Source organism: Meriones unguiculatus (assembly GCF_030254825.1).
Source record: "Meriones unguiculatus strain TT.TT164.6M chromosome Y unlocalized genomic scaffold, Bangor_MerUng_6.1 ChrY_unordered_Scaffold_25, whole genome shotgun sequence".
In the NCBI taxonomy this organism is placed as follows: domain Eukaryota; kingdom Metazoa; phylum Chordata; class Mammalia; order Rodentia; family Muridae; genus Meriones; species Meriones unguiculatus.
In genome coordinates this window covers 8565947-8576762 of record NW_026843710.1, presented here as the reverse complement: position 1 = coordinate 8576762, position 10816 = coordinate 8565947, and positions in this window count along the sequence as shown.

Here is a 10816-nt window from a genome sequence, read left to right as displayed (position 1 = left end):
ATAGCTAGAGAGACAGATTCAGAAATAGAAAGACCAGGACCAACTGGAAAAAAAATATAAAGTGACAGAAACTGAGAGACAGAGACTCCATTCTGTATGATCACATTTATTGGATTATCAAACTCAAACCATTCCCTCCTATAACATAAATCCAATAGGAATTATATAATCTAAGAAGTTTGTACATCCTAATGCTACCCAGAATTTTTCTCACTGGGGATTTAAAATGTAAGTAGAGGAACTTCAAGGGGACTTTGCAATTCAAATTAGGAGGAATTGAAAGAAGTTGGAGGGATTTCTAGGCTAAAAGAACTTAGTTTGAGGGACAAGATGGAGGTGCCAGGTGAACACTGCATCTGAGGAGCAGGACAACATTTTCCATACAATGACAAAAAGAATGAACTCTGGGCCCTAAAACAACAGCAATCATGTTTCCTAGGTGATAGGAAATCCCAAAAATGTGGGAATCAGTCAGGTCCACCCTCAGATCACCCATCCAGAACCCAAAAGAGATCCAGAGTCATGCATGTACTATGTCTCCAGAACAGAGCCGCACACTTGCATATCCTGATCACCTTCCCAGGCTGAATGTTGGGCACAAAACCCCCAGAGACTGGTAGTCCTGGTTGTGAGAAAAACCCAAAGGGAAGGAAGGCAATGGGACTGGCCTCAGGTCACCCACTCTTTACCTGAAAAAAGTCTCACAGACTGGCAGGTGCAAGCCGCCATTACTGAACTGGGCTCCAGTGGTGAGCACAGAGAGTTGTTGCACACCCAGCTCTCCAGCACAGACAGAGATGTGTGTCCCAGGGCAATAGAGACTAGGAGTCCCTATTGGGAGAAAACCCCACAGGGAAGGTAGGAAATAGTACTGATTAGGGTCACCCAGTCCTTCCCTTGAAAAATTCTCACAAAAATGGTGGGTGCAAGCCACCATCACTGAACTGAGGTCCCGCTAAGAGCACAGAGAGTTTTTGTGCACCCAGCTCTCTGTCACAGACAGAGCTGTGCACCCCAGGGCAACACAGATAGGGAGTCCCTGTTGGGAGTAAAATTAGGTCATCTAGTATATCCCTCGAATTGCTCCCACAGACTGGCAGGCAGGCACAATGCCAGGTCAGAGACTTGCTCTGTATAAACTATTTCTCACAGACAGAACTGTGTGCCCCAGGGCACCAGAGACTTGGAGTCACTGAGGGTGAAATCCTCACAGGGAATGAAGCAAAGGGGAAAGACTTATGCCAGTCCTGGAAAACGTCCTGCAGATTGTTCCAACCCAGGTACCTGCTGTGCACCAGCTAGCCTGCTGCTACTAGGATAGCAGTACTCACCTGTCACAGATTACTGCTTGGGTATTAGGGAACAGAGCCCCAACCTTAGACCTACAAAAGCCCAGGATCCCAATATCAGCACCCTGATACTGCTCCAAGGAGCAACCAGTTATCGCTAACAAAACTGACCAAACAAAAGGACACACAGGTTATAGTAGCAGCTCATTAAATTTACAGCAATAAACCCAGAAGTAGGGCAGCTGTCTCCAGGACTTCTCTGTATGAGAGGAGAGCCATCTACACTATAAAGGACCACTCAGGTCTCTACTCATGAGGTGAGCTGTGGCAACTCCTGAAAAACGCCACCCATAAATTGACCATACCTAAAAAGCTGGGGATGCTTCTTTCAGAAAAAAACATCTTCCTGCCAAGGGGATTCTCTCCACCACAGGATTTCAGGAACCACCAGAAACTAACTCCAAACACCTAAGGTTGCCCAATGGGTAGAGGCCACCATAAAATCTCAATCAACAAAAGACAGAGCAATATGGTGTCTCCAGAGCCCAGTTATCCAGGAGCAAGTATACCTCAGCATAATTGAAATTCAAGAAGACCTAACATCTGTGCTCATGAAAAGGATAACAGAGGAAAAAAAATAAATACATGAAGACCTAGAAGAAGATAAACTCAAAGTATGGCCATCCCTAAAGAAATAGACAAAGTTGCAGGCAAAATGTTTGTGGCCTTTAGACAGGAATTGCTTAAATCATTGAAAGAAATAAAAGAAAGAAAGGATTGTTAAAAAAAACAACTGAAGGAATTGAAGGAAAAACAGAAAAATGCAGTAAGAAAGGTGAAGGAAATCAATAAAATGGCTCAATATCTGAAGATAGAATTTGAAAAATTAAAAAAAAAAACACAAATGGAGGAAATTGTGGAAAGAAATTAACAAAGAAAACAGGAAGTACAGAGGTTAGCATAACCAATAGTCTACAAGAGACAGAGGAAAGAACCTCAGGTGTGTAAGATACAATGGAGGAAATAAATGTATCTGTCAAAGAAAATGATAAAAATAAAAAATTCCTGACACAGACTGCTACACTAACTCCAGGAGTCCTCTGTATAGCATAAAAATGTTCTATGAGAGCATAAAATTATGCAAACAGAAAGGAGATACAATTTCCATGGGAATAAAAGCTCTCTGGAGGAGGAGGGGCAAGATGGCAGCTCCGAGAGGACTCTCATTCTGAGCAGCAGCAGCAGGATCAGCACAGTGACCAGCAATCAGAACTCTCGGCCATAAAACACAGTCATTGTGTTTCCCGGGTGAGAGGATACCCCATGGTGGGGGATTCAATCAGCTTTTAACTCACCCTGCGAAACCACGGAAGAGATCCCGGTTTCGCCTGACGCTTGGCTGCCAGCCACCAGCCCCAGCCCCAGCCCAGAGCCACAAGCCAGTGTCTCTGGTCACAGTCCCAGACTGAACCATGCACACCACACTATCAGAGACTGGAATTTTCAGTTGAGAGATAACCCCACAATACAGGAAACGATTGGGACCGTCCTTAGGTCACCCAGACATCCCATGGAAAAGACTCGGGTTCCACGGGCACCCCAGGAGCCAGAGCTGGGGACCCAGGCTCCGGCACAGAGCCCTGCCTGCCTGCGCACCTGATTCACCACCTGAGATAGAACTGTGCGCACCAGGGCACCAGTGAATGAGTTTCACTGTCCGGTGCAAACACACAAGGAGGGAAACAGCTGGTCTGATCTCAGAGCACTCAGCTGACATCCCTACCCTGAAAAGGTCTCGGGAAAATTATCCAGTTTAAGGCAAACACTCAGGTTCCCAAAGGCCAGAAAGGCAGAGACTGAGCCACCATCACTCAGCTGTGCTCCAGACACAGGCAGTTTCTGCAGCCAGCCAGCTGACAGAGACTGAGCAGTGCACACTAGGGCAAAAAAAAAAAAAAGAGAGAGAGAGAGACTGATGAAAGTCCCTGTCTCCAGAGGATCCATATGGAAGGAAGGAAACTGTACTGACTGACTTAAATCACCCAATCCTTACCTGGAAAAAGTCTAGCAAAGACCAGCTGGGCCAAGCCGCCATCACTCAGCTGTGCTCCAGACACAGGCACAAACAGTTGCTGTGCGCCAGATGTCCAACTGGGTCACAGCAGCTGATTATTAAATTTACAGCAAGAAACCCAGAAACAGGGCAGCTGTCCTCAGGACTTCCCTGGGTGAGAGGAGAACCCTCTCAACTAACAAAGATCACAGTTACCACTCAGGTCTCTATCCCTGAGGTGAGCAGCAGCAACTCCTGAAAAAACACCAGCCATCTAGGGACTATACCCAAAAAGCTGAGAAGACATCCTTCAGGAAAAACCAGCTTTCTGCAAAGGGGATTCTCTCCACCACACGATCCCCAGGAACCACCAGAAAATAACCCCAAACACCTAAGATAGCACAAAAGACCTACAAAAGACCAGGAACCGTGAGATCAACCCCCCAGATACTGCTCCAAGGGGCAACCAGTTATCCCTAACAAAACTGACCAAACCACGGGACACACAGGTTACAGCAGTTGATCACTAAATTTACAGCAAGAAAACCAGAAGGAGGGCAACTGTCTCCAGGACTTCTCTCAGTGAGAGGAGAGCCCTCTCAACTAATCAGGACCACAATTACTACCCTGGTCTCTATGCTTGAGGTGAGCTGTAGCAACTCCTGAAAAACACCAGACATCCAGTGACTATACCCAAAAAGCTGGAAAGGCTTCCTTCAGGAAAAACCATCTTCCTGCCAAAGGGATTCGCTCCACTACAAGAGTCCAGGAACAACCAGAAACTAAATTCAAACAACTAAGATAGCCCAATGGGTAGAGGATAGCGTAAAAGTCCAACCAACAAAAGCCAGAGCAATATGGCATCATCAGAACCCAGTTATCCAGGGGCAAATAGCCCTAGACACCCCAGCATAAATGAAATTCAAGGAGATGACCGAACATCTATGCTCATGAAGAAGATAACAGAGGAAACAAATAAAATACGAAAAGAATTAGAGGAAGATAAAAACAAACAGATCATGGCTATTCGTAAAGAAATGGAGGAAATTAAAGACAAGGAGATTATGGCCATCCGTGAAGAAATACAGGAAGCTGCAGCCAAAGAGTCTGTGGACTTTAGAGAGGAAATGCATAAATCACTGAATGAAATAAAAGAAACAGTGGATTTTTCAAACAAACAGCTGAAGGAATTGAGGGAAAAACATGAAAATACAGTCAGACAGGGGAAGGAAACCAACAAAATAGCTCAAGACCTGAAGATAGATTTGGAAAAATTAAAAAATATACAAATGGAAGAAATTGTGTAGAGAAAGAACTTAGGGAAGATAGCAGGAACTACAGAGGTTAGCATAAACAATAGGATACAAGAAATGGAAGAAAGAATCTCAGGTGTGGAAGATACAATGGAAGAAATAGATGTATCTGTCAAAGAAAATGTTAAATCTAAAAAAAATTCCTGACACAGACCGTCCAAGAAATTCAAGACAACATAAAAAGACAAAACCTAAGAATAATAGGAATAGAGGAAAAAGAAGATTCCCTGCACCAAGGCACAGAAAATATTTTCAACAAAATCATTGAAGAAAATTTCCCCAAATTAAAGGAGAGACCAATAAGAATACAAGAGGCCTATAGAACACCCAATAAATTAGACCAGAAAAGAAAATCCTCCAGCCACATAATAATCAAAACTGTAAGTATACAGAACAAAGAAAAAATACTAAAAGCTGCAAGAGAAAAAGGCCAAGTAACATATAATGTCAAACCCATTAGAATCACACCTGACTTTTCAACAGAGACTATGAAAGCCAGAAGGGCCTGGAAGGATATCATGCAGACCCTAAGAGAACACAGATGTCAGCCCAGGCTACTATACCCTGCAAAACTCTCAGTCCTCATAGACGGAGAAAACAAGATATTCAATGACAAAAACAAATTTCAACAATACCTATAAAAAAATCCAGCATTACAGAAGACACTGGAAGGGAAAATACAACCCAAGAAAGTTAGCTACATTCAAGAAAACATAGAAAATAAGTAACCCCACTACAGTAAAACAAAAAGGAACCAAGCACACAACCTTATGACCACAGCCAACATCAAATTCAAAGGATCTAACAGCCACTGGTCATTAATCTCTCAATATCAATGGACTTAATTCTCCAATAAAAAGACACAGATTAACAGAATGGATACATAAACAAAACCCAGCAATCAGTTGTATACAAGAAACACACCTAAGTCACAAAGATAGACATTACCTGAGGGTAAAGGGATGAAAGACGGCTTTTCAAGCAAATGGACTCAAGAAGCAAGCAGGAGTAGCCATTCTAATATCTGATAAAATAGTCTTTCAACAAAAATTAATCAAAAGTGATGGGGAAGGACACTTCATACTCATCAAGGGAAAATTCCACCAAGAAGACATCACAATCCTGAACATCTATGCGCCAAATACAAGGGCACCCACATATGTGAAAGAAACATTGATAAAATTTAAATCACATAAAGATCCCCACACAGTAATAGTGGGAGAACTCAAAACCCCACTCTCAACAAAGGACAGGTCAACAAAACAGAAATTAAACAAAGAAACAATATCTCTAACAGAGGTCATAAATCAAATGGACCTAACAGACATTTACAGACAAAATCCAACATCCATTTATGTTTAAAGTATTGGAGAGATCAGGGATAAAAGGCACATATCTAAACATAGTAAAGGCGATATACAGCAAACCTATAGCCAACATCAAACTGAATGGAGAGAAAGTTAAAGCAATCCCACTAAAATCAGGGACAAGACAAGGCTGCTGACTCTCTCCATATCTCTTCAACATAGTGCTGGAAGTCCTTGCTAGAGCAATAAGACAGTTGAAGGAGATCAAGGAGATAAAAATTGGAAAGGAAGAAATCAAATTATCACTATTTGCAGATGATATGACAGTATACATGAGTGACCCCAAAAACTCTACCAGGGAACTCCTACAGCTGATAAACACCTTCAGCAAAGTGGATGGATACAAAATTAACTCAAAAAAATCAGTAGCCCTCCTATATACAAAAGACAAAAGGGCTGAGAAAGAAATTAGGGAAAAAACACCCTTCCCAATAGCCACAAATGACATAAGGTACCTCAGAGTAACCCTAACCAAGGAAGTCAAAGACTTGTATGAAAAAAATTTCAAGTCTCTAAAGAAAGAATTAGAAGAAGATATGAGAAGATGGAAAGATCTCCCATGTTCATGGCTTGGCAGGATTAACATAGTAAAAATGGCCATTTTACCAAAAGCAATCTACAGATTCAATGCAATGCCCATCAAATTACCAGCACAATTCTTTACAGACCTGGAAAGAAAAATTCTCAACTTCATCTGGAATAACAAGAAACCCAGAATTGCTAAAACAATCCTCTACAATAAAAGATCTTCTGGAGGTATCTCCATCACTGATCTGAAGTTGTACTATAGAGCAACAGTTTTAAAAACTGAATGGTACTGACATAATAACAGAATAGTGGATCAATGGAACCAAACAGAGGACCCAGAAATAAACCCACACACTTATGGACACCTGATCTTTGACAAAGGTGCCAAAACCATACAATGGAAAAAAGATAGCATCTTCAACAAATGCTGCTGGTCCAAGTGGATGTCTACATGTAGAAAAATGAAAATAGATCCATACTTATAACCCTGCACAAAACTGAAGTCCAAGTGGATCAAAGACCTCAACATAAAACCTGACACATTAAATCTGCTTGAAAAAAAGTGGAAAATACCCTAGAACTCATTGGTACAGGAGAAAATATCCTGAACAGAACACCAACAGCACAGGCTCTAAGAGCAACAATCAACAAATGGGACCTCATGAAACTGAAAAGCTTCTGCAAAGCAAAGGAGACCATCACCAAAACAAAGCGACCACCTACAGATTGGGAAAGAATCTTCACCAACCCTTTATCTGACAGAGGACTCATACCCAGTATATATAAAGAACTAAAGAAGCTGAAAAGCAGCAAACCAAGTAATCCACTTAAAAAATGGGGAACAGAGCTAAACAGAGAATTCTCTGTAGAGGAATACCGAATGGCAGAGAAGCACTTAAAGAAATGCTCAACCTCGCTATACATTAGGGAAATGCAAATCAAAATAACCCTGAGATTTCACCTTACACCCATGAGAATGGCCAAGATCAAAAACTCAAGTGACAACACATGTTGGAGAGGTTGTGGAGAAAGGGGAACCCTTCCCCACTGCTGGTGGGAATGTAAACTTGTACAACCACTCTGGAAATCAATTTGGCGCTTTCTCAGACAACTACGGATAGTGCTTCCCCATGATCCAGCCATACCACTCGTAGGCATTTATCCAAAAGAGGCTCAAGTACACAAAAAGGACATTTGCTCAACCGTGTTTGTAGCAGCTTTATTTGTGATAGCAGAAGCTGGAAACAACCCAGATGCCCCTCAACTGAAGAATGGATGCAGAAATTGTGCATGTGCTTTCTTTCCATCCTCCACCCAGAGAGTATGGTCATCCACAGCTGTGCCCACAAAAGAGACCACTTTGTCTCAGACTAGTGATGTCAGGGTCACCCAGGTTTGGCCACATGCATTTCCTGTCTTTCCTCACTCTTCCACGACTCAGTTTAAACCCCATTCTCCTAATCAATTCAGAAAGTGTGTACATCTACACAATGGAATATTACTCAGCAATGAAAAATAAGGAAATCATGAAATTTGCAGGCAAATGGTGGGATCTGGAAAGGATCATTCTGAGTTATCCCAGAAGCAAAAAGACACGCATGGTATATACTCGCTCACATAGACATGCAACATAGGACAAACCCACTATACCCTTTGCATCTAAAGAAACTAAGCAAGAGAGAGGACCCTAACTAAAATGTCCAATAACCATCCTGAAAGGCAAAGAGGATGGACATCAGGAGAAGAAGAAAACAGGAAACAACCTAGGAATCTACCACGGAGGGCTTCTGAAATCCTCTGCCCTACAGACTATCAAAGCAGATGTTGAGCCTGATGGGCAAGTGTTGGGCAAAGTGAATGGAATTTTATGTAAGAACTGGGAAATAGTAAGAGCTGGAGAGGACAGAGTCTCCACAAGGAGAGCAACAGAACAAGAAAATTTGAACACAGGGAACTTCCCAGAGACTCATCCTCCATCCAAGGTCTATTCTTGGAGATAACCCAGAACCCCTGCACAGATGTAGCCCAGGGCAGTTCAGAGTCCAATTGGGTTACATAGTAATGGGAAGAGGGACTGCCTCTGACATAATCTGATTGGCCTGCTCTTTGATCACCTCCCCCTGGGGGGGAGCAGCCTTACCAGGCCATAGTAGATGACAATGCAGCCACTTTTGATGTGAACTGATGGACTAAGATCAGAAAGGAGAGGAGAACCTCCCCTATCAGTGGACTTGGAGAGTGGCATGCATGCAGAGAGAGGAGGGAGGGTGGGACTGGGAGGGGAGGAGGGAGGGGCTTATAGGGGGATGCAGAATGAATAAAGTATAATTGAGGAAAAATTAAAAAAAAAGGGAGGAAATAATTTAAGAACCTTAAATGACTTTCAAAAGTGGAGCAAAACATGGAGTTAGTCAATTTACATGGAGCATGTCTCGCCCCTGGGGGCAATGGTCTCCTGAACCTACTCAGACCTCGGACACCACCACTGCTAGTTCTAGAACTAATGCAAGATGTTCCAATGAGGGAGTTAAGGCTTCTCATAATATTTCCTACAAGCCCACACCTGTTTGTTTATATCCCCCATTTTCATTCATTATTAGCCAGATAGAGCCAAGTAATTGTGGTGATGATACTTGCTTTTTTGCCCAATGCTGGAATGCTAGCAAATTTAGGTATGCCCTGGTTACTCGCATGCCTCGCTGGGTGCCTGAGCCCATTGATGCCCCTCACCCTATGACTCTCTTCAGACAGAAAAGGGATATTGGAACTACAGCTGCCACTGTTACTGCCATCTCATTGGCGGCTGTTGGAGCTCCCACCAGGGCATTAGCCATGAGTCATACTGGGCAGACTGCTCAGACCCTGAATAATCTTTTAGCCAATGTAGCTCATGCCTTAGTTGTACATAAAGGAATTAATGCTCAACTAAAAAGAAGCTTGATGGTGTTCAATCAGAGGATTGACCTCGTGCAGGAGCAAATTGATACCCTATGGCAAATCGCTCAACTTGGCTGTCAATGAAAATATGCTGGACTTTGAGTCACTAGCATACAATATGAGAATTTTTCCTGTGCTGCAAATCTGTCTAAACAATTGTCTAACTATATTTTAGGTAATTGGACTGGAGAATTCGATACTACGATGGAGCAGCTGAGAGTGGCCATTATCACAGTAAAATCTACCAGAGTGTAAGCAGGACTAGCCACAGGATTATCACCATGGATTGCTCAGCCATGAATCATCTGAAGGAATGGGCGGGCATGGGAGTGATAGCAGGCCTTCTGGTGTTGGTCTCCTTGGTTTGCCTGTGGTGTATATGCAAGAATAGAGTCTCACAACAGCGTAATGCAGCCATGAGCATTCAGGCCTTTACAGCCATTGAAGCAGGACAGTATCCCCAAGCATGGTTAGCTACCATAAAAAGCTAAAATGATACGCTCAGGATGCGAGGCTAAGCACTGCACTCAGGGTCAGCCGTTTTGGACCCAGAGAAGAGCATGTGTGATTGCATGCGTGTTGATGCCCCAGGTCCCGCCTCTAAGAAAATGGTATCGGACGGGTCTGATGCTCTTTTGGTGGATGACACCTAAATGAACATCAGTACAAAGTCCCAATTTATTTCTAATATCAGAGATCAGACCTCTACTCTTGCCTGATGCGTCTAAAACAAAAAGGGGGAACTGTAGAGAACTAGGTAATGCTGTGCCTTAAAGATGGAGCTGGTTTCCGCCTTCCACCTTCCCGATGGTGAGTGCTCTCTGTCACAAACAACTCCACATTTGGCTAAGGCTGAGGATCTGGCTTGCTTCCATGTATGTGGACCTATCTACATTGCCCACATGGCATGCTGGGGTTTGCTACCCAGAGGCTATTTAAGCTGTGGGCTGGCTTTCCCCAGGGTCCAATGATTGTTCAAGATTCCTGAATAAAGTGCATTGAAAAAAAAATTAGGGTAACAACATCCTTCATGATATCCACACATGACATAATGTACCTTGGTGAAAACCTAATCAAGGAAGTCAAGAATTTTTATGAAAAAAAAAAATCAAATCTCTGAAGATAGAATTAGAAGAAGATGTCAGAAAATGGAAAGGTCTCTCATGCTCATGCTTTGGCAGAATTAACATAACAAAAATGGCCATCTTGCCAAAAGCAATCTACACATTCAATGCAATTTCCATCAAATTACCAACAAATTTCTTTACAGACCTGGAAAGAAAATTTCTCAACATCATATGGAATAAAAAGAAATACAGAATTGATTAA